Source organism: Eulemur rufifrons, chromosome 20, assembly GCF_041146395.1.
Source record: "Eulemur rufifrons isolate Redbay chromosome 20, OSU_ERuf_1, whole genome shotgun sequence".
NCBI classification, from domain to species: Eukaryota; Metazoa; Chordata; class Mammalia; order Primates; family Lemuridae; genus Eulemur; species Eulemur rufifrons.
This window is the reverse complement of record NC_091002.1, coordinates 1,188,250-1,215,121: the sequence shown is the minus strand read 5'-3', so window position 1 is coordinate 1,215,121 and position 26,872 is coordinate 1,188,250. Positions and strand designations below refer to the sequence as shown.

Sequence of the window (26,872 nt, the reverse complement as noted above, 5' to 3'; positions counted from 1 at the left end):
CAGCATGGAGAGTTAGGAATTTTCCGTTATGGTTTTAGGGTGGGTATTGAGAACTAGGAAGGGCTGGTGGTATGTATGGATTCAAGGAACCGAGACTTTAATCAGGATAACCATCCAGGTGTGGCTATTCTTTAACTTAGCTGGGCCTTGCAGGCATTGTTTTTGACAGGTCTCGTGGGCTTCTTTTTTTCATTAGGGAGGGGAGGGGTGCCCGCCACCAGCCTTACAGGGGGGAAGACACAGGATTTAATATTTGGAAATTTCTATTGAGTGTGAATTAATTTCCCTGATTTCTCCTTGGGTGAGAAGCAGCCTCAGAGTAAATGTTTCTAAGTGTGAACTAAAATAAAATTTTAAGGCTAACCCCCCGCCATTTTCTATGGGCGGTTCACTTCCGGGGGGTTCACTTCTTGTCGGGGTCTCGGTTTGTTCCTCAGCCCAAAGGGAGGGGCAGAGGCTCGGATTTGACTCCACTGGGTGCCCTGCCAGCTGCTGATGAGCCACCTAACTGCCCCAGCCCAGTGTCCCCAAGTGTAAGCATCAGCCTTGTGGCAAGCCTTAAATGGGGCGGGGCGTGGAAGCGCTGGGCAGTACGGGCGGTCCCCTCACACGACCTGGGGTCCCCCTCGGTGCGCTTCCCTTCGGGTCTGCGCAGCCTTCACTGGGGTTTCTTTGGGGGCAGCCCTCCCCCTGGTGGCCAGGGTGGGGAACAGCACCCGGCGGACGGGGACGCAGGCGGGGCCGTGTGTCCCGTGGCTCTGCCAGCAGGCAGGCAGCTTCTCTGGGGTAGGTGGCTGGATGCCAGCGCTCCTTCCCCCAGCGCCCCTTCGTTCCTGGGCAGGCTCCCGGTGGCGCGCTCCCGGGCACATTCTCTGTCCCGGTGACGGTGGGAGTGTGCCTGCCCCTCTGAGCTGTGCCCTGGAGGTGGGGGAATGGCCTTGCCCTCAGACAGTGTGCACAGAGTGTGTGCTGAGGAGGGGTGAGGAGGCAGCCCTTGACCATGAACCAGGGCTCTGTAAGTCTGCCCAGGGGCCAGCACCGAGGAGCCCAAACCAAGGAGGAAGGCGATCCCCCAGGTCCTGGCATCTCCAGTTGCTGAAGGCAGGCGCGAAGGTGAGGATGAGAACGGCGTGTAGACAACTGGCCAGAGCCGCTATTTGGCCGAGGGTGGAGCCTTCCCCAAGTTTAAGTGGACGGGCAAGAGCCAGGAGACCGGGAGGCTGAGGATGGGGAGGAGGGGGCTGCTTAGAGGGGATCCTGGGAGAAAAGATGAGGGAGGGCCCAGAACAGAGAGGCAAGGATGTGAGGAGGGAGGCGACCAGGGTCACTTGGGAGGGTGAAGGGTGCCTGTCTGCAGGGCATCAGCTCAGGGCTTGGGGCAGGCTACTCAGCAGGCCCAGGGCACCCCTGGAGGAGAGGAGCCTCTGCCATGTATGGCTTTTTACAGCCTTGTCATTCACCATTCACTCAAATAGCACATACTGAGCACCTCGTGTGTGCTGGTCACCCTGCTGCACACTGGGGACCCAAAGCGTCATAAGACACAGTCCCAAAGGAGCTAACAGTCCCGTGGGCTCTCACTCAAAGGCTTGCACCCAGGGTTAAGCTCCCAGCATCTTGGAAGGCAGAAGTAGGTACCCCAATTTGCCCTGAGTACAAACAGGTTCAGAGAGGTTTAGTAACTGGCCAAAGGTCACACAGCCAGGAAGTGGCTGTGTCCAGGTCAGTTCTGGGCCCTATTTCAGCCAGGTGGCCTTCAGGGTTAGCCACCCTGTTACTCTCAGCAAGAACAGTGCAAGCCAAAGGCAAATAAGTGCTCACTTTTCTGCACACACCTATGTGCCCAGCCCTGTCGTGGCCATGAATTCCAAACCCTGACCTTGCTATCTGCAGCTGAGGGTGCAGTAGGAGAATCTGACATCCCAGGACAGGGCAGAAGCAAAGGCTTCTGAGGAGGGAGAGATGGAGGAGGGGGGGGTGAGCTGGGTGGACACCTCTCCTCCAAGGTGGCCACTCAGGGAGCCAGGGAAGCCTGGCGAAAGCCTCTGAGGCCCCTCCCCCGAGACCACAGTCCTTATTTCTGGGTGCGGTCACCGTCCCACCCCAGAGGCAGGAGAGCCGGCCGGGAGCCCGCTGCTGCTGCCGCCGGACACTGGCCACTGGGAGGAAGAGTTACGGCCCAGTTGCCACTTCTTACACAAACAGCCCAGGAGGCGCCGCACCTGGGCAGGCGGCCTGCACAGGAAGGAGCCCAGGGCCCTCATCCTCCCTCCTCCAGGAACTGTGAGTGGACCCCTCACCTGGGGAAGGAGGCGGCCACGGTTTCCTGTCCTCCCCCTCCCCCAGACTCCCCACCAGGCCCTTCCCTATCCCGGTCCAAAAACTCACCTGGTGACCCCTCCTCTCTGGATCGCAGACTCGCTCCCACTTCCTGGGGCAAACTCCAAGGGAAGCCCGAGGTGGCCGTGTCTGAGATCCAGCAACTGGCCTTGGGACAGATCCACCTGTCCTCTCTCGGGGCCAGCCAAGGGCCTTTGGAAAGTGGGGTTGGTAACAGCAGGGGCCCTGTAGCCAAGCTGAGGGGACTCCAGGGAGCTCCCCGCCCCCCAGCTAGGGCAGCCCTGGGTTGCTGGCTGCTTTCCGCACACCTGGCCTGACTTTCCCTCCCCGTGACTCACCTGCTGCCCCAGGGCCCGGGAGCCCCGCTGCCCAGACTGTGACCTGGCTTGTGAGAGAGCAGGTTCTTGGGTCACCCCCCACCCCACATAGCTCTGGCCACCCAGAGCTCTCCCCACCTGCCCCTCCGTCCCCTGCATGCTGGGAGGTGGCCCCATGGTCCTCTGGGGATCTCCCTGGAGCCCCGGCCTCATTATTCGCCTCTCAGCCCCTGGTTCCCGGCAGCCCCAGGCCTCCTGAGATGGGCCCTTGACAAGCCCACCCACCTCCTCTCCTCCTTCCCGGGCCCCAGCAGTCGGCCTCCCTCTGCACCTATTTTCTCTGCCCTTCCTGAGCTGACCGAGTCCAGCAGTGGGAGGGGACGGGCATCAGTACTGAAATGTCAGCCTGCACGGGTGGTCAGTGCCAGGCTCTGGGGCATGGGAAGCACATGACACGATGTGACAATGCGATATGCTGTGGTTGTGTATGACGTGGTGGCGTGTCTGCTGGGTGCAGGATCTTGCTGGGAGAGGAAGTTCTAGGGCTGCCTCCTGGAGGAGGAAGGTGTTGCCAGAGGTAAAATCTAAAGGTTTCTACGATTCCTTCCCATGAAACCCTCTGGACCCGGGGCTTTTTCAGTGGCAGATTTTTTCTGAGTGCTAATTAGATCTATTCAAGTATCTACTAGTTCTCTAGTTAATTTTGGTCATTTTATATTTTACTACGAAAGTATTTGTTTTCTCTAGATTTGTATACATTACACTTTTAAAATTTATTAATTTCTTTGTGACCAAGTAAATGATTTTTTTTCTAAGTTTTTCATAGACATATGGAAAAAATGTACACTTTCTATTTAAGGGATAAAAGGTCCTTCATGTATCAAATCAAGTTTATTATGTATAATTCAAACTTTCACTTCCTTTGTATCCTTTTTGTTTTTGGTCTTTTATGCTAATTCTGATGAAGTTTTGTTAAACCTCCCTCTCAAATTTTCCCAATAAAGTTCTTCTGGTGCTTTTATTAGTTTTTGCTTTTCATATTTAATGATGCTGCTTTTGAGAGCGTGCAGATTTTGAGTATTCTATCTTTATGAATTGTGCATTCCTGTCACTACATGTCATCCCCCTTTATCCTGTTTTATTGCTTAATCTTAAATTTTACCCTTCTATTTTTAATATGGCCACTCTTTATTTTACATTATATTACATTAAAAATAAATCCTTTTATTTTCAACCATTATCATTTTTTAAACTGTATTTCTTGTATACATCATATCACTGGATTTTAAAACCTGAGCTGACTCTTTTACTAGGAGAATTCGATCTGTTCGAGCTTCATTTAATAACTAACAGGCTAATTTTATTTATTTATTTTCTGCTGAGGAGTCATAAATTCCAGACATCCTATTTCATGCCTGAAAACTTCAGCATGCATTTCTGAAAAGTAATGTTTTGTTTTCCATAACCACCCTACCATTATCATAGCTGACAAAATTAACATTCATTCCTGAATGTTGTCTAAGATCTAGGCCATAGTCAAATTGCCTCCGTTGTCCTAACACATCTCTCTCCCTCCCTCCTTCTCTCCCTCCCTCTCTCTCTCTCCTGGTTTGTTTGCACCAGGATCCAGTCCAAGGTCGTGCCTTGCTTCTGGCTGTCTCTCTAATCGCTTTTGAACACCCCCACCCTTTCCTTTGCCTTGACGCTGACTCGTCAAGAGACAAGACCAGTTGCCCCATGGGGTACCTGTCTGTCGTGTGTGCTGGCTTCCTTGTGGCAGCGTTTCCCTGTTCTAACCCGTGTGACCTGTGAAGCGGTAGGGTCTGAAAGGTTCAGGCGCGGGGATCCCCAGGGCTCAGCGACAGATGACGCTAAGGAGGCAGGAGTCACAGGTGATTCTACCTGAGTAACAGGTGATGCTGACACGAGAAAGGGAGACAATTTGATTTTGGACATCTTCCCAGGCCTACAAAGGACACCCGGCAGCAGTTGGACGTGTGAGCCTAGAGAGGGGTTGCGAGTTGGTGACCTACAGCTGGTCGTGCTCTCGCTGGCGGCAGAGCGAGAAGCCAGGTGAGACACCGGGCACTGAGGCCGTGGCAGAGGCGGCGCAGCCCCGGCCCAGTCAGGCTGAAGGAGGACCGGATCTGTCATCAAGGGAGTGTGGAAGGCCTTCCGAGCAGGGGGCTGGTGTCTAGGTGAGGGCCAGAGAAGTCAGCTCTGAAAAGGAGGAAGGGAGAAAGGAATTAGTCGGTAAAAGGCGATGCGAGCTGGGCCCAGGGAGCACCCAGGCCACTTGTTTGTTCCTGCCCAACATCTTACTTGCCTCTGTGAGTACACAGCTGTGACATCTGGCTTATCGATATTTTATTATTGGTAATAAATATAATTAATGCAATTGTCCCATCCATCTGCAGCACTAAATACTTTGAAAAGCACTTACTCATTCTATCTTCACTACAATTTCTGCAATGGGCAGAATAGACATTTTATACCTGGGGAAACTGAGGCAGGGAGGCATTGTGACTTTCTGAAGGTCACCCAAGTGGCAAGTGGCCAAGTCAGGACTGTGTGACCCCAGTGGTCCTGTGAAAGACACGTCTCCTTCCTCCTTCCCTAGGTGGACGAACCCCCGGAGCCCGTGTGCGCCAACGTAGAGAGGCAGCCTTGGGCCACTTCGCCGGGCGCTGCCGCTGCCCCCCACCCCAGCCCTATGTGGGGGACGCACACAGGCACCAGCACCGGCGCCCCTACTGCTACAACCCTGACACGGGTGTGACGACCTGGGAGTCGCCCTTGGAGACTGCTGAGGTCTCCGCCATCCCAGCCACCTCCCCGACCTCCGTGGGCAGCCGCAAGAGCCTCGAGACCGAGTGGAGCCAATACTGGGATGAGGAGAGCCGCAGGGTGTTCTTCTGCAGCCCCCTGACCGGGACACCGCCTGGGAGGAGATGCACCACCCCGGCAGCCCAAGGGACCAGAGGGCGAGGGGCGGGGCTATCTGCGATCCCTCTGGCCCCGCCCCCTGCTCCACCCAGCCCCAGGGACCCAATGGCAAGGGGGTGGGCTGGTCCCTGCAGCCCCCCAGCCCCCAGACGGACTACCCTGAGTTGCTGACCAGTTACCGGGAGGAAGATTATTCCCCCGTGGGCTCCCTCGGGGAGCCCGGCCCCACCTCTCCCTTCACCACACCCCCCGGCTGGTCTTGTCACATCAGCCAGGACAAGCAGAAGCTTTACACCAACCACTTCACCCCAGAGCAGGTAGGGGCAGTGGACAGACGGACCCAGACAGCCGCGGGTGGCTCCCCTCTACTCTCCTCACTACGAGCTCCCCTTGGCACTCTAAACCGCAGCTCCCACGCAGACCCTAAGCCAACCCAAGACTCGGAGTCGCCCGCATCTGCCTCTCCGAGCTTCCTGCTGCTGACCTGGACACCGGTTGGAGGGAGCCTTTTCTCTCCTCTCACGAGCTGGGTGGGGGGCCCTAATCCTCCTGCTCCCCACAGCGGGTGAGGTTGGAGGACCAGCACGGGAAACAAACAATACTTCTACAGCCCAGACGACTCCTCCGTCCGGTCGGAGCTGCCCCAGGTAACCAGCTGGGGAGAGACAGGGAGACTATATATGACAGTGTCTTCCTTCCCAGGTCCCTGTCCCTGCCCCTCAAAGCATGCACAAATCTAGCCAGGACAGTGACACTCCAGCCCAGGCCAGCCCTCCTGAGGAGAAGGTAAGGGGGTGGCATGAAGGCCCTGGCAGGACCACCACAGAAGAAACGGGGAGTTTCTGGAGATCCTGGGGGCAAAGACTGGGTGGGACACATCTGTCTCCCCCATGGCCCCAGCACTGGCCCCCAGAGGTGGGTGAGGCTGGGAAGTGGGAAGGAATCTCTCCTGCCGATGCTGCTGGGGAGCAGGCGCCACCCGCTCCAGCCAGGAGGCTGGGCTGGTACGGAGCGTTCAGCGTCCCATTTCTTAGGTTCAAAATATCAATTGTATAAGTAGAGATAGGGCAGGTCCCCTCTGACAACTATTTACCTGGAAATAACCTGGGGGTTCTTGACCCGTAATTCCCTATGAGCCAACACTGGGCGCAGCTTTTGGCTCTATTAATAGAGATAGGAACCCAGAGCCAGAGAGGTGATGTTGGTGCAGTTGTCGGCAATACTCCAGCCCCAGCCGGAATTAGAAGCTCAGAACTGGGAGCCACATACTGGGTTACGTCTACAGGAGCTGAGGAAAATACAGGAAGAGGGGCCAGGCACTGGGAGGTGGGTAGGGGACGACAGGATGACTGATTCCAACACCTGTTCGGCTCCGGGCAGCTAAAGGAGGCCAATGTGCTGAGGTTCCATAGTAAAGGTGAGGGGAGTTAACCTGGGTAAGGGAAGAGAGATCGCTTTGCCTGAGGACCGTGCCTGCTGGGAGGGCATTTCAGGTCCCTTGCCCCATCCCAGAAGGACTCCCAGCTGGCCCAAGGTCCTGCCTCTCTGAAGCTATGTGATTGCAGTCTGCAGACTCCCCCGCCCCGGAGGAGGAAAGTGAGAGCGGCAGTTGTGGCCTTCGGGTCTAGTGAGCCCTGGGAAGCTGGCAGGAGAAAAGGATGACACAGCTGAGTCCCAGTGTGTGCAGGGCACGGGGCGGGGAGCATCCCAGAGACCTCTCTCAGCGGGTGGTGATGCCCCGCTGGGGCCTGCCCTGCCAACAACCCAGATGCCACTGACAACTCACAAGGTCCTACTTTCCCCTACATCAGGTGCGCCCACCCTGGGCCCCAGGGGGCTGGAGAGCGCAAGTTTCTGCAGGGGCGGCCCACGCTGCCGTCGCTGCGGTAGAAGGGCTACATCAAAGGTACCGGCTTGCAGAGGGCACGCATGGGTGGCGCAGGGCCGCGCGGCGGCCGCTGGGCGGCGCTAAGGAGCCTCTACCCCAGACCAGGTTCAGCCGCGCGCTGGCCGCGCTGTGCCAGGGGCAGCGGAGCCCGGTGCTGCGCTTCGTGCCCCGGTGGGTCGCGGTGCGCGGTACGTGGGGTGGGCCTGGCCGGGCCTCCTGCCAGGACTGCAGGATGGAGACCCCTGGTTGGGCGCAGGGTTGAGTGGGGAAAGAACAGGAGGCCTTGAGTAGGAATCACAGCAGGGGCTTCAGCCCCACCCCACCCAACCCGGTCTGCGCCTCCCTCTGTCCCAGGGCTGGACATGGACAGGCTGTACCGCATCAGTGGAAACCTGGCCACTATCCAGAAGCTGCGCTACAAGGTGGACCACGGTGAGGCCAGTCCCCATACCTCCCTCCGGGGCCTGAAGGCGCTAAGGAGCTCTGACCTCCCTTCCTCCGCCCCAAATGAGCCTCTCGACCTGGGAGACCGACGCTGACGCTGGGAGGACGTGCACCTTATCACGGGCGCCCCGAAGCTCTTCTTTCGGGAGTTGCCCAGAGGTGGGGTGGATGGGGCAGGAGAGGAACTGTCCTGCCTAGGGCCACCGCCTTGGCCAGGCTCTGTGCCACCACGCTTGCTGACCCCGCTCCCCTCGCAGAGCCCACCCTCCTCCTCCTCCCTCCCTGTCTGACTCCCTCCCTCTGATCCTTCCCTTGCTTGAGTTGCACGACCAGGCCCAGCGCAGCCGCTGTATTCGTGACCTGGTGGGTTCGCTGCCTGCCCCCAACCGCGACCCGCTGCGGCTGCTCTTCCAGTACCTGTGCCGGTGAGCCGGGCGGGTGGGTGGGAATGGGGTGGCGGGTCCTGGCAAGACCCCCTCCACGGCTCCCCCCAGCTCTGGGCCCTGATTCCACCTGCCTGGCCGCAGGGTGATGGAGCACGGCAAGCAGAAACGCATGTCGGTGCAGAGCTTGGCCATCGTGTTCGGGTCCACGCTGCTGCAGCGGGAGGCAGAAGAGACCAGCATGCCCATGACCATGGTGTTCCAGAACCAGGTGGTGGAGCGCATCCTGCCGCAGTGCTCGGATATCTTCCCGCCGCACTGACTGCGGACCTGCGACTGCGGGCGGCTGGAGGCCACCCAGCTGGACTTCAGGAGACCCTCCGCCTCCCCCGCGTCTGCAGGCGGTTGTGACGTCCTCACCTCTCGGTTCCGAGGCTATGGTGACCCCTGGTGGGCAGTTCGCAAAATGTGATTTTTTTTTTTTCTGAGGCATGTCCTGTTTGGGGTTAATTGGGTTCTGCTTTGTATGGCAGTGTCGCCCCCTGTGCGCATGCGACAGTGTGCGGCTGAGTGTTCTGGGAGAGACCATCCTGGGAGGAGAAATTTGGTGAGGGGGCTTCCCGGCTTCTTCGAGCCTTCCCCTGAATGAGGCCCTTCACCAAGACCCCGTGTGTCCCAGCCCTGTGCGGACCGTGAAGCAGCTAAGACAACTGCCCCGCTGCCCAAACAGGACTGACCCGGCCTCCAGCGTGGGCAGCCGGATCTGCCCTCCTCAGGCCTCAGGGATGATGTTGCTGCGGGCCCGCCGGCAGGCTGGCTGCGGCCCAGTTTCACCTGCTTTCCTGTTCCGGCTCCATGCTCCTGCCCTCCCTGACCCGCTGGTGTTCTGCGCAAGGGTTCTTCATGTTGGCTAAATGTGCACTCTGAACCTGCCACTTGACATGCACCGTTTCCACACACCGTCCCATTTTACAGATGAGGAGACTGAGGCTTGCAGAGGCAAAGCGACTTCTTCAGGGCCCAGTAGAGGATCTGACTCCCCAGAAAAGGCTCCTCTCACACTAGAGCACAGCTGAGGGGGGGGTGGGGGCCCTCTAGCTGTCAGGTATCCCTGTCTGGTGCCCACCTAACCTGAAGAGTTGGGAGAGGCTGCGGGGTGGGGCAAAGGAGAACACAACCCCAGGATAGGAAGTGTGAACCCTGGGGTCTGCAGCCCCTCCCTCCTCAGACACGAGCCACCTCAGTTTACAGATCTCGGCCCCCCGCCCCACCCTCTTGTTCATTTTTTCAAAAAATGACAGCTACTATTTATTGGACATTGTACCACACCAAGCATTTTACTTGGCCTATCTCCTTGTTACTCACAGGCAATATTTGTTGTCTGCACTTCTGTGCCACGCACTGTGTCCTGGGCCGAGGACTGCACACACTGCCTGCCCTGGTGGAGCTTATAATCCAGTGGGTGGGGCTGACCCACGCCCATGCCCACCCCAGTGCCAGCAGGGCCAGGGCAAGAGTATACACAGAGGCCTCACACCGTATGTCTGGACATTTGGAAGTTATAAATCAAACTAACAATTGTTAAATAAAATATGTTCTATTCCCCTACTCTGACATATGCTTTGATAGTGACCTGGAAGGCCAGGTTCTAATTTAAAACTTCTGTGACTTCCGAGTTCCCTGCCCCAACGTGGGCATGAGAAGAGCTGGCCTGGCCCTCAGCCTGCCCGCTTGTCTTCCCACCCCCAGAGCCGTCTTGGCCCAAGGAGAGGTTCCCATGCACACGTGTGGACACTCTAGTCCCTGTGTGCAGCTGCCCATACCTCCTGCAACCCGCTGCCACTTGGCTACCCCACTGGTGACACAGTCCACCCTTGAGGGACATTCTGGAGTCCCTCGTATTGGGAGTGTGGTCTAAAGGGGAGGGTCTGGCCTTCGAGAGGGCCCCACAGATTCTTTATCCTGTGAGGGGAGCCACAGACAGAGAAGGTCTGGGCTGGAGTCTTGCCAAGCAGGGGACCCATGGCAGGGACACTCCGCACCCGAGTCTAAGGGTGGAACTGGACAGACCTTGAGCAACTGATGACTTGCTCAACCACTGCACAAGAGCTGGGAGAAGCACAGGGTGCTCTGAAGATGTGTCAAGGCGGTGACTGTTGTCCAGGGATCCGAGATGCCTCTGCAGAAGCCACATTTGAGTGAAGCAGTAAAGAATGAAGAGTCAACCAGGCCAGGGATTAAGGGAAGGGTGTCTGGTCAGAGGGAACAGCATGTGCAAAGGCTCTGGGGCAGAAAGGCTTGTGGGGAGAACAAGGTCTGAGAGAAGACCCTCATGACTGGAGCCCAGAAAGCCAGTGGGCATGGGCACCAGCTGAGGCCAGAGAGCTGGCAGGGGACAGAGCATGTGGGGCATGTGGCCGAGAGCTTTGGGTCACCGGGACAACAAGCTGGAGGATCCTTGGGCAGAGAGGTCTTGGGAAGTGTCTGCTCCCCGCCCCCACCCCAGGCTTATGACTCTGCCAAGGCCTCATGGGCAAATAATGTAGCAGCAGGCTGAGAAGTCCCAGAATCATCACATTTTGTCACAAGGAAGAGCTTCAGAAATCACCCAGAAATCAAAGCTGATCTCTGTCTTTCAGGAATCACCCACTGCCAATGAGAAAACTCCTAGAGAGACAATGTCAGAATTCGCCTGAGGTCACTGGCAGGTTGCTGGCAGGGCCTGGCCCAGAGCTTGGTTTGCACAGTCTGAGGACCTACTGTGTGCCCCACCAAAGTCTGAGGCACAGCAGACGTCCTCAACACTGAGCACAGCATGCGGTAGGCACTGTAGGTGCACTGCCAAGATGTTTTGAATGAACTGGACTTTGTCCAGAGACACAAAGACATATAGAAACAGTATCAGCCCTTTTGAGGCTCTGTCTGGTTGGGGAAGGGACATAAAAAGGAGTGACAGTGGCACAGCTGATAAGCTGGCACAGGGGCCTGTCCCCAAGCCTACAGCCTCCTAGCAGGTGCCCCTAAGTCCTCCTGCAGCCTGGAGTATGTCCCTGCAGCCACTCTTGAAAAGGCCCTGGTGCCCGCCTGATGGCTAAGTGCGGTGGACACATGAACAGCCCGCTGTCCTCCCTGAGACACACCGCTCCTTTGCCCCAGGCAACTCGGGTCCTCCCCATCACTCCACCCCTCCCTTCCTCAGCTCCCCCTCTTCTGCCTGTCCTGTAAATGGTGATGGGCCCCAGGTTGTGCCCTCCCTGAGGGCCCTCAAGCCTTCCACTGTGGGCACTCAGCCACCATGCCTGCACGTGTCACCCAAATCTCTATCACCAATGCAAACCTCTCTCTCCCGAGTCCCATGTGAAAGGTCCACCTGCTTGCAGGACACTGCCACATGGATGGCTGCCAGAAACCCCAAGTGCAACCTGCCTGCAATGAAACTCCAAACCAGCTCTTTTCCCTACTTCTGAGCATGGCACCTCCAGTCCCCAAGTCCCCATCTTCTACCTTCTAAACATGTTCCAGATCTACCTCTTCCACCCTCCCCTGTTCTCTCTCATCTGGGTGAGCACAGCAGCCTCTGAAAGGGCTTCTCGCCCTGTTCCATCCTCCACCCAGCAACCGTCTGACCAGGCCACGTCCCCAATCTCCGCATGCCAGCTGTGCCCATGCCTGTCACTCCCAGCACACTGCAGGCTGCTTCTTGCCTCAGTGCCTTTGAGTCGATGGTCCCCCCGCCTCTCCCACTTTCCCCTGTCTCATTCCTCCTCTGCCTTGAAGCCTCAGCTCCCCCATGTGTGCAGCTCCCTCGTCACGCTCAGCTCGCTGGATGCAACTGCGCTTCCGTGTCCGCCTCTCCCGCTAGGCTGTGGCCAGCAGAATGTTCCCAAGCCTCACCCACTGCGCCGCCAGTGCTGCTGCCCCACTCGTTTTGTTGCCAGATCGCACCCCATCCTATGGACATGCCACGCTGTGTTTATCCATTCTTCAAATGATGGACATTTGAGTCGTTGCCAGTATTTGGCTATTGTGAATAACGTTGCTATGAACACCTGTGTACAAGTTTTTACGTGGACATATTGTCTTAGCTCGGCCTGCCATAGCAAAATACCATAGACTAGTGGCTTAAACAACAGAGATTTGTTTCTCACAGGTTTGGAGGCTGGAAGTTAGAGATCAAGGTGCCAGCATGGAGACTAGTGGCTTAAACAACAGAGATTTGTTTCTCACAGGTTTGGAGGCTGGAAGTTCGAGATCAAGGTGGCAGCATGGTCGGGTTCTGATGAGGACACTCTTCCTGGTTTGCAGATGGCCGCCTTCTGGCTGTGTCCTCACGTGGCAGACAGAGCTTGCGCTCTGGTCTCTTCCTTTTCTTACAAGGACACTAGTCTCATTTTTACAGCCTCATCTAAACCTAAGTACCTTCCAAAGGCCTCACCTCCAAATACCACCACATTGGGGCTTAGGGCTTCAACATATAAATGGGGGGGGACACAAATATTCAGCAGATGACTCATGTTTCAGTTTTCTCAGGTGCATACCTAGGAGTGGAATTGCTGGATGAAAGGTAACTGAGTTTAACCTGTTGAGGAACCATCAGATTGTTTGCAGCGGCACAAATTACACCTGCCAGCAGGGCACGAGGGTTTCTGTTCTCACTTTCTGCAACGGCTGTCTCGGGTCTTCATTCTCCTCAAACCCCTGGCCCTCCCGACCTTCCTACCCTCTCAACAGAGGGCCTGCCTCCACCTCGCAGGAAAATGGAAACACCTGTCCCAGCGTCCCGCTCAGACCTCGTCCACCCCACCCTCCCTGGCCTCCTCTCCCCGGAAGCTCAGAGCAGACATTTCTCTAGGGCACAGCTGATCTCCGTCTTTCGGGAAATACCCACGATCACTGACCGCTCCTCTCTCTTGCTCACTGAACTGCTGTCTGGGGTTGAGGGCCCGGGAGACGGAGACCAGCGAGCAGGGAGCTCACTGGGCATGCTCTCAGGACCGACACCTGTGCTGGGGCAGGCAGGATGGAGCCGAGGGAGAGTTGAGCTGTGACGCAGGCCCACGGAAGGCCTCAGCCACCCCACCAAGAAGCTCTGGAGCAGGCACAGCCTCAGCGTCACACCACATTGTGGCCAGGAGTCAGGCCACTGCCTTCCAGGGCTGGGGCAGGGAGGGCACAGATTGGGGCCACATGGCTCTGTTCAGCCCAGGGCGCATCCTGGAGAGAGGCTCGGAGGAGAGCCGTCAGCCTCTGGCCCCCCTGCAGCTGGGGCAGCTCAGGTTCAGTCCTGGGATTCTGGGTGGTGCCCGTGGCATCCGCTCTGACTTCCAACAGGCCCCTTCCCCTAACCATGGGATCGTGCTCAAGTCTCTCTCCCAAAAATCCTCCCTCAACCCCACATCCCCGCAACTGCCTGCTTTCCTCCTCCTCCTGCTCCTCCCCGCCAAACTTCTTGAGAGTCCTCCACACTCACTGTCCCCACGCGCTGCTCCTGTTCACTCCCCAACCCCGATGCACCAACAGACCACTGCGATGCCACATCATGTTTGTTGGGTACTTTTGGGTCTTCACAGTCATCGTCCTCTTGGGGACATTCTGTCCTCTGCTGGCTGCTCCTGCCTTGGAAACACTGCCTTCCTCTCAGCTTGCACGATGCCACGGCCTCATCTTCCTCCTACCTCTGGCCAAGCAGCCCGTTCTCTGCTGCGTGGCCAGTAAGGGCAGAGCCCGTGGGGCCAGCCCTCCTCTCCCTGGCCTCCCTCCCTGGATGTCGCCGTCCACACATGCCGCATCAGTGACTAGTGAGCAGGCATGACTGCCCCTCAAAACTCTCAACCCCAGTGTCCCCTTGACGACCTGATGATGTCTGCTCTGGGACAGTCCTCAGTCTGAGACTGGATTCTTGCTCCTCCCCACACCTGTCCTCCAGGGTTTTACCTGTCCCAGGAACAGGCTCCACCCCCCCCCCAGCTGGGCAAGCCAGGAACCTGGGAATGTGGCCTGCTCCCTCCATCTCCCCCTCTCTGCCCGCCTCCCTACCTGATCTGTGTCCCAGTCCTGTCGTTCCCCCCTCTGCCGCACTCCTCCTTTCCAGCCAGGGCCCCTGCTCGGCCTCAGGGGCTAAGATCTCCCACCTGGACACTGCGGCTGCTCCCAGCCCTCCCCCTCCCACATCCTCGTGGCCCCCACTCCCCCCAGCCTCATTTAAACACACACACCTGATCATATCATCGCCCTGCTTAGAAACCATCCCACCTGCCCAAGGAAAAGACCCCAAGCTTTAGCATGGCCTGCCCACTCCTCTGCCTCCTCTTGTGACGCAGTGTGGCTCAGTGGCTGGGAGCATGGGCTCTGGAGTCAGGCCACCCGGATTCAAATCTGAGCTCCGCCATGCTAGAGGATTCTGGGTAATTGACTCATCCTTTGTGTCCCGTTTCCTCATCTGGAGAATAGGGATGCAACAGCAGCACCGGCCTCAGGGGGGCTGGGCAGATGACGAGATGACACCTGCAAGGTTGTGAGAACACAGTCTGTTCAGAGCGAACATTCAGGGAACACTCGCTGGGCCTCACGCCTTACCCGCTTTCTTAGTTTCTGCACTGCAGCTACACTGGCCTCCCATGGGTTTCTCAAATGTTTCATGCTCCCCCACCTCTACCCCAGGATCTTTGCACGTGCTGTGCCCACGTTGCAGTTCTCTTTTCCTTTGCTTAGTCATCTTTTAGCATTGTGCCCAGGTAACATTCCTCAGGCGGCTCTGCGGAGTGCCCAGCCAGGTCAGCTTTCTCTGTTACACACCATCAGAGACCCATACGCTTCTGTTATTTCAGTTTGTCATTTCACATTTATACATCATGATTATTGCTGTGTGTCCCTCCCCCCACAATCCTATAAGCCCAGGAGGGCGGGGACTCTGTTGTTGCTCACCATCCTATGCCCAGCGCCCAGCACAGTGCCTGGCATGCAGCAGGTGTTCAAGCCAATACATGAAAAGGAAGACAGCCCGAGCGAGAAGCCCGGCTCTGCTATTTCCTACTGCATGATCGTGGGCAAGCTGCTCACCTCAGCGTGCTCAGCGGTAAAGTTAGGACATTCGCGCCTACCTCAGAAACTTCTTACCGTTATAAAATGAGACGTGCAACATGCACGGCCCAGAACCTGGTGCAGGGACACTTGCGCAGTCTCGCTGGCCTTCATTCCTCAGAGCCAAGGATAGTCCTGGGTCCCGGGGTGAGACAGTCTCTGTGGCAGGGCCAGAAGGAGCCAGATGCAGAGGGTCACAGAGGTTCCCCCGGGGTGCAGCCAGATTGCCTCGAGGGCAGGACAGCACATTGGGCCTGGGACCCTTTTGTTTCCAGAGCTCTAGAGGAGTCCTTTTTCAAGACTTCAGCCCGGCAGCGCCATGGGGAAGGGTACTTTGTCTGTTTAGGACTAGAGCAGCAGAGAGACAAGAGTGCCCCCCGCAGGCCAGGACAGGAGGGGACCCCTTGGGATTAACTTGAGAGGTCCTGCCAGGTGGGACTAGGGGGCCGAGTGAGGTCCAGCCTCCCGTGCCCTCCAAGAGCGGACGTTCTACTTTGCTGGCCAGCCCCGGGGCGCGGCTTGGTGAGCTAAGGGAGGTGGCAGGTTTCCTTTCAGGGAGAAGTGGCAGGCCAGGAAAGCCCCGCATGTCCAGCTGGGAGAACGGACGTCATTCTTTATAGCCCAGCAGGAACCACTCGTGACGACCAGGTGGACAATATGGCCAGGGATGCATTCTTCTTTTTATGAACTTTTTATTTTGAAAGAATTATTGACTCACAAGAAGTTATGTAAATAGTACAGTGAGGTCTGGTGTGCCCAGCACCTGGCTTTCCTGGTGGTGGCATCTTACATAACCACAGCACATTATCACAATCAGGAAAGTGACCCGCACTGCAGTTGACCAGACTACAGACCTTGCTTGACGTCACCGTCGTCTGCATGCACTCATTTTTGCTTGTCTTTGTGTATAATTCCGTGACATTTTATCACATGTGTGGATTCATATAACCACCACCACAAGCAAGACGCAGAATGTTCCATTCTGGAGAAGAAATTCCTGACGTTTCCCCTTATAGTCACATCCTCCTTCTCCTTCCCTCATCCCTGGCAACCCTGTCGTTCTCCATCACTATAAATGTTTCATTTTGAGAATGTTAATAGGTGGAATCACGCGGTATGTTTGAGATTGGCTTTTTGCAGTCCGCATAGGGCCCTAAGACCCAATCCAGTTGCTGTGGGGATCGATCGTTCCTTACTTGTATTGCTCGGTAGCGTTCCACAGATAGGCTCTTACAGAGATTCTCCCAGCGGTGGCTGAAGGACGGAGGAAGGGGCCCAGTTACGAGGCTGCCGGTGTTCAGGTAAACAGCGCGAGGCGGACACGCATCCCGCCCAGCTGGCACCGCCTGGATGAGTTCAGGCCACGCCGGTGGGGTCTGCGGCAGAGCAGCGTTTGGGAGTCTAGAAGCAGAGCTGCCAGGAGGGGGCGCCAGAGGCCTTTTGTCCAAGGGCTGATTCCGAAGCTGGACGCCAGGGCAGGTTAGAGGGAGCTTTGGGCCACTGTGCACATCGGCCGAGAGAATCCTGAAGTCCTGTCGGCCTCTGCACCCCGGCGCTCAGGTTTCAGTACGGCCCTGAGCGTCCGAGACTGCGGGATGAGGCCGATGTGTACTCAAGGGGGAGGCAGCAAGGGGAGGCCCGGACCAGGAAGAGGTGGGCTGGGGTCAGGCACAGGGCGGTCCTCAGCGGGCCGGGGCTGCCCCTCAGAGGGTGGCTCTGAGCTCAGGCCACCGGGCTGCGCCGGGGCACCTCTGCCCGCACTTCCCTGCCCACTTCTCTCCCCAGCCCCTGGCGTGTGCTCTACACCCTCCCACCCGCCTCCCTGCAAGACGCCTTCCCCGACGCCCCCCCAGCCACCCCCCCTTCCCCGGAACACTCTGGGCTGTGCGGATCCGCATTCGTGAAGGGCGCGGTCTGGGCGCTGGCTGTGTGTGGGTTAAAACAATGCGCATCCCCATCCTCTGTGTCCCCTCCGCGTGTAAGTTACCTGTGCTTCTTAAGAGAATCTCCCTCATGAGGCCTTGCCTAATAATTTTCGGTCCATACACCTGTGAGACTTCTCATTCATCTCTTGTTGCCTGGAGCCTGGCACACAGAAGGGGCCAAGTGAAGGCTGATTGAATAAATGAATGAACCTGTCAATTGTCCCGTCTTTGAAGCTCCCCTCCCCCACTGATTGCTCTGTGGCGGTTTTCTATGCGGGCATTCCTTCCCTTGCAGCCCAGGGACGCTGGTGGGCTGCCCTCCCCCCTGCTCAGGTCACTCCACCCCCTCCCCAGCAGGCTCACCCACCCAGACAGCTTTACTTTCCACACTTGTGCTGCCGGACCCCAAATCCCCCACGCAGCCCAGAGCCCTGAGCCCCACGCATACCTCCCACTGCTTCTTCTTTGCTCCTCTCTTTCTGCCCTTCCCAGTGTCTGTCTTTCCCGTAAACATTCAGCTCCATCGCAGCAGGAATCTTGTCTGTCTGATGGACCAATGCACCCCCAGCACCTTCCCGGACTCAGAAAATATTTGTGAAATGAATGAATGAATAAATGAATGAATGACTCTCCCTCTGAGGTCCTACGGACACTTGAAACACAACACACCCCCCACAACTGCCTTCTCCTGTCTTTGCCACCTCTCTCCTCCTCGTCCCCAAATTTACAAATCCCGGAGTCCCCCTAGATGGCTCCTTTCCCCACATCAGCCAGTCACTACGTTGCCCGGATTGCACCTCTGAGCTTTCCCACCCCCACCTCACTCCAGTCCCTCCTAGGCTGGACCCTCCACACGTCCCACCTGGACCTCCTCTCCTCAGGGCAGCTGGGTTTCCGGCCTGCGCCTTTGCTGCTGACCACATTGCCGCCTGAATGATTTGTCTAAAATGTTAGTCGTGTTACGTCAACTCCGACTTAAAGCCTTCATTGCATCCATGTCCCAGTTGTGTTTCCTGAAATGTAGGACTCCCGAAGTGAGTGGCACATGACATGATTCTGGGAGGTTCAAGGACCTACACCATGCACCAGGGCACCCTGGGGTGACCATTAACACCGAATTGCAAGATGAGAAAGTTGGTTCTTTCTAACTCTGATTACACTGAGGAGAAAGAAACATCTTTTTTTCCCTCGTTAATTTCTCCTTCTTGCGGGAATCAGGACTCCAGCCATAGCCGCCGGCCAGCCAGAAAGGCAACTAGCAGAAAAACAACACAACAAAAAGAAAGACAATTAGTGATTAATAGATGGAACGATAACATGGTCTTATTAATATTTTTATTTTATTTACTTTACAGTTACCTTCTATATGTGACATGTGATATCAGGTTTCTTTTTTATTCTTTCTTTCTGTAGACCCCTTAGCTGGGACTATAGTTGCACACCACCACATCCAACTAATTTTTTCTAGCTCACTCTTGCTCAGGCTGGTCTCGAACTCCTGAGCTTGAGCCATCCTCCTGCTTCAGCCTCCCCGGAATGAGATTTACTTTTGTACCTTTACATTTTTTTTCATTGTGGTAAAATATACATAACATAAAGTTTACCATCTTAGCCATTTTTTTTTTTTTTTTTTTGAGACAGACTCTTGTTCTGTTGCCCAGGCTAGAGTGCTGTGGTGTCAGCCTAGCTCACAGCAACCTCAAACTCCTGGGCTCAAGCGATCCTCCTGCCTCAGCCTCCCGAGTAGCTGGGACTACAGGCATGTGCCACCATGTCTGGCTAATTTTTTTCTATATATATTTTTAGCTGTCCAGATAATTTCTTTCTATTTTTAGTAGAGACAGGGTCTCACTCTTGTTCAGGCTGGTCTCGAACTCCTGACCTCGAGTGATCCTCCTGCCTCGGCCTCCCAGAGTGCTAAGATTACAGGTGTGAGCCACCACGCTCTGCCGAGGTTAATGTTTTGATTGCTGGACTGCTTGCTCTGTCCCACTAGACTGTAAGCTCCACGAGGGCAGGGACCTCCACCTCGTCCTTGGCTGTCTCTGATTCTGAGTGGCCGGTACGGTGATGGGCGCAGAGTAGGTGGTGTTCAGTCAGCATCTGTGGGAAATCAGGTAATAGCTACGTAGTGAGGGCTGCGTGGGCAGTGGCCCTTCTGACAGTATTCCAGAAGGGTGGCACTTGGTGAACAAAGGCCTGGAGGTGGGAAGCAGCAGGGTGTGGGGGGCAGATGGGCTGCAGTTGGCGTGGACAGGCAGAGGCCGGAGGGATGAGACTGGAGAGGCCCTCAGCCTCCCTCACCCCTGCCTATTATGAGACCCCAAGCCCTAGCACTTTGTCTACACTTCCTTGACACCCTACATCCTGTCTCATGTCATGCGAGTTGATTCATCAGCACTTACTGAACCCCTACTGTGTGCAAGGTATGGCGTTGGGGCAAAACACCTACCATGTGCAGCACAGGCCAATTTCCAGAGTGATTTGCCACCCAGTATCATGCCTCATGCTCACAGCAGCCCTACAGAAAGGAATCGTCCATCCATCCATCCGTCCGTCCATTCCCGTACTCAAACACTTAGTAAATGTGTATCAAGTGCTGAGCACGTGCCAGGTGCCAGGAATGCAAAGCAGGCAAGGCCAGCAAGGCCCTCATGGAGTGGGGAAGAACGAACTCGTAAACAAACCAGCAAGGCAGTCTGCAAGTGTGATAAACTCTGTGTAAAACCTAACAAACGGGTGATATTATGGGGAGAGACTGGGCCCATCACTCTGGTCAGTCGGGGGGCTCTCTAAGAAGGTGCCATTGGAGAAACCTCCAGCCATGGGAGGAACGTGCCACGCCGAGCTCGCAGCAAATGCAAAGGCAGTGTGGGACAGTACCTGGGCATCGGAGGGACAGTACCTGAGTGTCACCGGAGAACTGGAATATTCGATGGGGTGAAGTGGGGAGAGAAAGGGATGAGATGGAAGAGGAAGCCAGCAGCCAGATTAGGAAAGGCTTGTCGACATTTGGATTCATCCTACTGTGAGAGGTTTTTTTTTTTTTTGAGACAGAGTCTCACTCCGTTGCCCAGGCTAGAATGCCGTGGCATCAGCCAAGCTCACAGCAACCTCAAACTCCTGGGCTCAAATGATCCTCCTGTCTCAGCCTCCCGAGTAGCTGGGACTATAGGCATGCACCACCATGCCCGGCTAATTTTTTTATATATATTTTTAGCTGTCCATATCATTTCTTTCTATTTTTAGTAGAGATGGGGTCTCGCTCTTGCTCAGGCTGGTCTCGAACTCCTGAGCTCAAACGATCCGCCCACCTCGGCCTCCCAGAGTGCTAGGATTACAGGCGTGAGCCACCGCGCCCGGCCTATTATATTCTTAAAACTTGTAAAAAGTAGACGTTATGTGCTATCGCCACAAAAATGATATCTATGTGAGGCAGTGGATTTGTTATTTAGCTAGATTAGCCATATCACAATACCTCAAAACATCATGCTGTACACAATTAAAACATAATGTTGTCTGTGAATTTAAAAATAAAATTTAATAAATGTTTACATTATCAGAAAAGATATGAGACTTCTTTCAAAAGTATACTTTAGAGTAGTTTCATATTTTCTATCTCTCTTACCTCTTGATCTTTTTTAGTTTTGCTTTCCAGAGCCTCAGATTCATCTAAATCATTCTTGTCTTTAATTTCAATTCCATTTCTTCTTTTTCTGTTCTTAGTTGTTCATAGTCTATTACCAGGTTATCATAGTTAGCACACAGTGAGTTCAACTCACTTTCTACATTTTTCTATAATAAACAAAACCAGATTTTCCAATCAGAGGGAATTCATGTCATATATGCTTTGTTTCATTAACTAAAATTTGGATTAAGTAATTAATTTAACTTTGATACATTTGGTGGTTTAAGCCATTCTTTTCTTTAACAACTTTCTAACGGTCTACATTTTGGTAAAGCGGCTCATTTAGAATAGATTATTTTGAAAGGAGTAGAATAAAAAACAAATCATAGAAATAAATCATGTTGCCTGTGCCTGACAGGCACAGTTCAACTGGGAAGGTAGGGTGCACATTGGAAAGTTTATTTGGCTACAAATCCTCAAGTTCTTCAGCAATACAGCTGATAATTTAATTTCCCAAATCCTATTTTATGTTTCAGATGGCTCTGAATTCAGGAAGGGAAACAGATATTATTTATTGATTTTTAAAACTAATAGTATGGGTTTGAGTATGGCTAAGTTTTACCATACTCAAAGAGGCCTATCTCTACTTTCTCTACTATGATGAGAGTTATACTACAAGTTAAAAAAAAGCCTACACCAGGGATTTTTGAAAAAACAACAAACCTTTAGAGTATGTCTCAGGAACACAAAAGCACTTTGTCTGTGTACTTTATAGGCATTAACTAATGATAATAAGAAGCACTGCACTTGCATTCCAAAATAAAAATGAAATTTCCTTTAATAAATACATTATATAACTATGTGTCTTTGAACATGAACAATCTAGACGGTAAACATGGAATCTAAAACTTATTTTATTATTTACCACAGTATTCCTTCTTTCTTAAAGTTTTGATGAGACTACATATCTTTATCAGTATTATCTGGAAAATTGACCCCTCCCTAATGTATCCAGCTGTACATTCTATCTGCCTGAGAATTTTGACACTTTTAAAATCAATCTTTTTATCCTCATGGTATTTCCTAAGGCAAAACAGAAACGTCACAGACATCATAGATACCAAGGTCTGCTAGTGAAGAGCTAGAAGCAAAGTTTTACCTATTAGGACACACTTGCCTTATGAAATTTTTAGCCTTCCTCTAGATGCCTCATAGGTATCAAGTATAAATATAAAGAGTGAGCGAAGCCTTCTTCAGTGCCACAATTGTTACTGAAATTAAGTCAGAGCTAGTAATGTGCTACAACAACAAAATCCAATCAGAAAAGAATTTTAAAAAGAGGAAAAAGATTATGTTGTATCAAATCATTGAATTACCTGATTTAGCAGCTTTGTTGCTGCATTCCACTCTATTTCAGTTAATGTATCAAGAGTGTTACTGCAAAAGTCAGACTCTGAACAGAGAGCTGTAATTAGGGGAAAAAGAAATTTATCCATAAACATATTTATTGAAAATCCTAAGTCAAAGATCTCTAAAAAAAATTCAATCAGAGGTAATAAATAATAAGCTCAAATTAGCTAATATATGCTTAGAGTATGAATGCCAAAAATACATTAAGAGATGTGGTCTTTCATTTGTTGTGTGACTTAAGATAACTGGTATGAATGAGTGATAAAATATAAGATCCTTAATGAAATATAGGTAAAAAGGACAAATAGTGAATTTGAAATTTGGTCCCTGTAAGGAGATTTTAAAATGCTCCCCAAAGTAGATTATAATGTTGGAGACATAATTTTGAAACAGATTCCTATGTAAATGCTATCCTTTCAAGATTAGCAATGTTTAAGGTAGATGTTATATCATTAGTAATTTAATTGGATAATGATTAGAACAAAGAAACAAAAACACCTTTCTCTTGTGTGTTTCCCCTATAGTGCATCATTCTTAAGAGATTTGGAATTAATAAAGAACTTCATAAATGTTTATTTTCTTAAAATTACTTATTTTTATCATAAATAGTCTCCATTGTAATCACATACAGAATACACACTTTATTTAAAAATCATGTTTATCACATTAACTAAGTTACAACTAGCTTCTCTTTATAAGGAGGCTTTTATAATTTTAAAATTACAAGTAGATTCACTTGAAAAAGAACTCACATTCATCAATTTCTCCTAATAGAGTTAGTTATAGCAGGCTTATGTGTTTTTGTTGTTATAGTTGTTGGCATTTGAAATCCACCTGCATAGTTTGAGTCCTTCATCTTGTTAATTTTGCCAAGGCACCAAGTAACTCTTCGTTTTCTTTTAGCCTAAAGAAAAAAAAATCAAAATTATGTCACAGAGGTCTGGTTTCAAACAAGGTAACTAGTTTCTATTTTTGAAAGCCACTCACTTGGTAGAATTTTTATTGAGCCTAGTTTGATATCTTACTAGTCTAAGGACATCCCAAGATCAGAAAATATACTCAAACTTTTCAAATGAGTGTTTAACCCCATAGTACAATAATATGATCAAACTACTGTTTAAATTTCACTTTTTATTTGAAGTGTTACTTACAAGCTTCTTTGGGACTTATTTGAAAGGAAGTTGTTGACTTACAACCATTGAAACAATCTGTCATTAGACAGGAGGGACAGCTGCTGCTGCCATCACCGTAGCGACCCCCTGTGGGTACCAGCCCTAACTGGGAAGGAACAGATTGCAGGTAATATCACAGGTAGCCCATCTGAACTTCCCTCAGCAAATAAATCTTTCACAGGGTACTTCCCAATGCCAACTCCCTTCCAGTTTCCTTAGTAAAGCAAATGCCTCCACCAGTGCCCCTGACCTCATTGTTCCCTTTCTCTCTTGAGACTTGCTCATTCAGTTATGTGTCCATCTGTCATCTCCACCGACTCCCTCCTCTCTGCTTCACAAATGCTCAAGCCTCTCTGGTTGAGTTTTTTAAAACATAAATAAGACTTCACTCTAGCTACCATTTTGTTTTTTTCCTACTTTGTTCTCTCTCATCATTTATCCACTGGCTCCTCATCCCTTCAGGGACCCCCCTGTTTCCGGCTTCTGATCCTACCCAGTTGGGTATCCTTACTACTCACTCCGCTTTGCTGGTTTCTGTTCCTCTGCCTGACTCTTAAGTATGTGTGTTTTTCCAGGTTTCACAGTCTCCACTGTTCTCTTGTGCCTTTACTAGGTACAAGTACCATCTCATCTTATGTGATCCTCTCAACAACCCTATGGGTTACGTTCTCTTACTAGATCCTTTTAATATATGAACTGGGTGCCCAACAAGTTTGGAGAAGTTGTTTAAGGTTGTACAGCCAGTTGGTGGCTGAGCTCATGCCTACAAGTTCAGAGCCTACCCTACCACATTGCCTCTCCAGATTATCTGTTGTCTCCAGAACATACTACGTGCTCTCTCAAGCCTCTCCACACACTGCCCTTCTGCTTGAAATGAACAGCATTTTCCACAGCCCATTCTGCAAAAGCCTAGTCATATAAACGTCCTTGACTCCCATAACCTTTAGCTCAACCTCGTTTGCTCCCAGTGCCACCCCTGGACCTTGTCATTATCTGAAACTCATATACCTAAATCTTAGACCTTCTGCACTTACTCCAGTTGCCATCCTTCCCAACTCATTTATTAGGTTAATCCAATTAAAGCTATTTAGCTTACCAGGGACTCTATTCCCTTGTTATACGACTTTCTTCTGGCCAGCTCCCTCTTGCTTCTCATCTCATCATCTTAGATTCCATATCATTATTTTAATTATGTTTGACATTTGAAGTCAATATCCTCAAATTATTTGCCCCATTTTCTGTGCCTCACACCTATACCACACAATGTATACCCAGGTGAATACACTGCGTTCTGAACCTTTATCAGCTTCCTGAGCACTGCCAGAGCCATAAAGCCAGAAGACTGGCTGCCAACGTGAATCAGGTCCTTAATGCTACATGGCAGGGCTCCTCTCCCCCCTGTCAGCTTTCTTTTCCATTACCTACAATGGCTAGACTATTTCAAACCCTTAGTGTCTCTGCAAACTTGTGACTCTACCATCACCTGCCACATCCGCAGAAAACTTAAACTTATTCCACAAAGAAAATGTACGCTTACATTTATAGAAGTACTGCCTGCACGGAGGCCTATCCTTTCCTCTATGTTTATACAATTCAAGAGGTCTTTCTCCTCCTATCTAAGGCCAATTCCTTCGAATATATTTGAGACCCCATTTCTATGGGCCATCTCACCCTGTAAGTTGGCTCTCACCTCCACCACATAACTCAAACTACATTTGCAAATGAGCTCCTTGTTTCTAAATGTAAAGAATTTTTGTCTATCTTTATCTTATTTAACTTCTTGGCAGACCATGACACCACTGACCACTAGCTGCCTGAAATATTCTCTTTCCTTAGTTACCGTATTCGCCTCATTTCATTCTTAATTCTAGAGCTAAACCTGGGTTCCTTTATGGATTCTTTTTCTGCCTTCATCTGAAAAGTTATTTCTTGAGATTTTGCCCTTGGCCTTCTGTTATTTTCATTCTCAACATGTTCACCGAACAAGCTCATTCATTCCCATGACTTTAATTTAGATCTGTAGTAGTTAATGCCCAAATCGACTAACTGTATCTTAGCTCTTCTACCTTATTTTCATGTATTTGCATTTCGACTGCCCGCCATCTCAAACTGAAGAAGTACCAAATAAAATGTTCAGTATCTCCATTGCTCTTCATTCAGTGTCCCTTCACTCAATGAATACTGCCACCTGCTATCCAGGAAGGCAAGCAATACTTGCATGTCATTCTGGACATCTCCCTTTCCCTGCCCCCAAATTCCAATCACAAAGTCCTGTTGAGTCTGCTTCTCAAATAGCTCTCCAATTTATCCAATTTGTTCCTTTTCCGGAGCCACAATCCTTGTGGAGGCCCAGCCAATGTGATCAGCACAGCAGCTACATCTTTCTAAACCGCAATTCTGATGTCACATATGGCTTTTCTTTGTCCCTAGCATAATGTCACATTTAAATCCCTCAATGTGGTTTAAAATGCCCCTGCCACCAGAAAATCTTGAGTCCAAAGAATACATATCATGCTGCTTCACAACTCCAAGCTTTTGTACATACAGGTCTCCTCCTGGAACATTCTTCCCTAAGCCATCCATTGGGCTATTTCCTACTCATCAGTCAGTCAACCCACAGTTCTTGATTGCCTTCTGTATACCTATCATGGTGGCTTGTACATATGCCTGTTCCTTAATGACTACTTTTGTAGAAAGTATTACTGTTGCAGGATTCAAGGGAAAGAATAAAAGAACTTTAAGCTTTAAAAAGTAAGTTTGTTGGGATAAAAGTAAATCTATGTTATGCCTCTCTTCTTTCCCCATGGATAATCAAGAGATAACTGTAAATTTACTTCCTTTTATTATTACACAAGAAAAACACTAACATTGTTGCTACTTTTACCAGTATATACTAGAAATTCAGCTAAGTTATTTACCTTCTTAATTTTTTGGAAAATGTCATGAATTGCCCTGGGCATAAGTCCTAAGTAATCTTCTGAACCCATAATAGTATACATTTTTCCCAAAGCAGTCTGCCCATAGGCAAATATAGTCCCTGAACAAACAAAATACACTCACACAAAGATTTAAAATGAATCTGCAGTGGATAGAACTATCAATACATGTTGCACAGACACCCAAGACTAAAATGTTTCTGCAACACTGAGCGAATACAAACCATTGTAGCCTTGTATGGCAGAATCGATGATTGGTGCTGCTATTTCTTCACACACATTTTTCGTAGTTTCATTACTATGAAAGACATGATCTGCAAAACAACAACACATTTGAAGTTAAACCAAACAAATCAAATGTGTTTTCATTCTGAACTAGTAATTACCCAAAGAAATAAAATTG

The 26,872-nt window shown here is 51.6% G+C and overlaps 1 long non-coding RNA gene and 1 pseudogene across 1 annotated transcript; one reads left to right on the top strand and one right to left on the bottom strand.

The window, feature by feature from the left end:
* Positions 1–1,000: 1,000 nt before the first annotated feature.
* Positions 1,001–8,646, top strand: LOC138401119 (rho GTPase-activating protein 27-like; annotated as a pseudogene).
* Positions 8,647–14,467: 5,821 nt separating this feature from the next.
* Positions 14,468–16,686, bottom strand: LOC138400931 (uncharacterized). The gene is made up of 3 exons (XR_011236398.1): positions 16,595–16,686; positions 15,435–15,557; positions 14,468–14,822 (listed from the first exon to the last, which is right to left on the bottom strand). It is a non-coding gene; the product is annotated as an uncharacterized lncRNA (long non-coding RNA).
* Between the last annotated feature and the right edge of the window lie 10,186 nt (positions 16,687–26,872).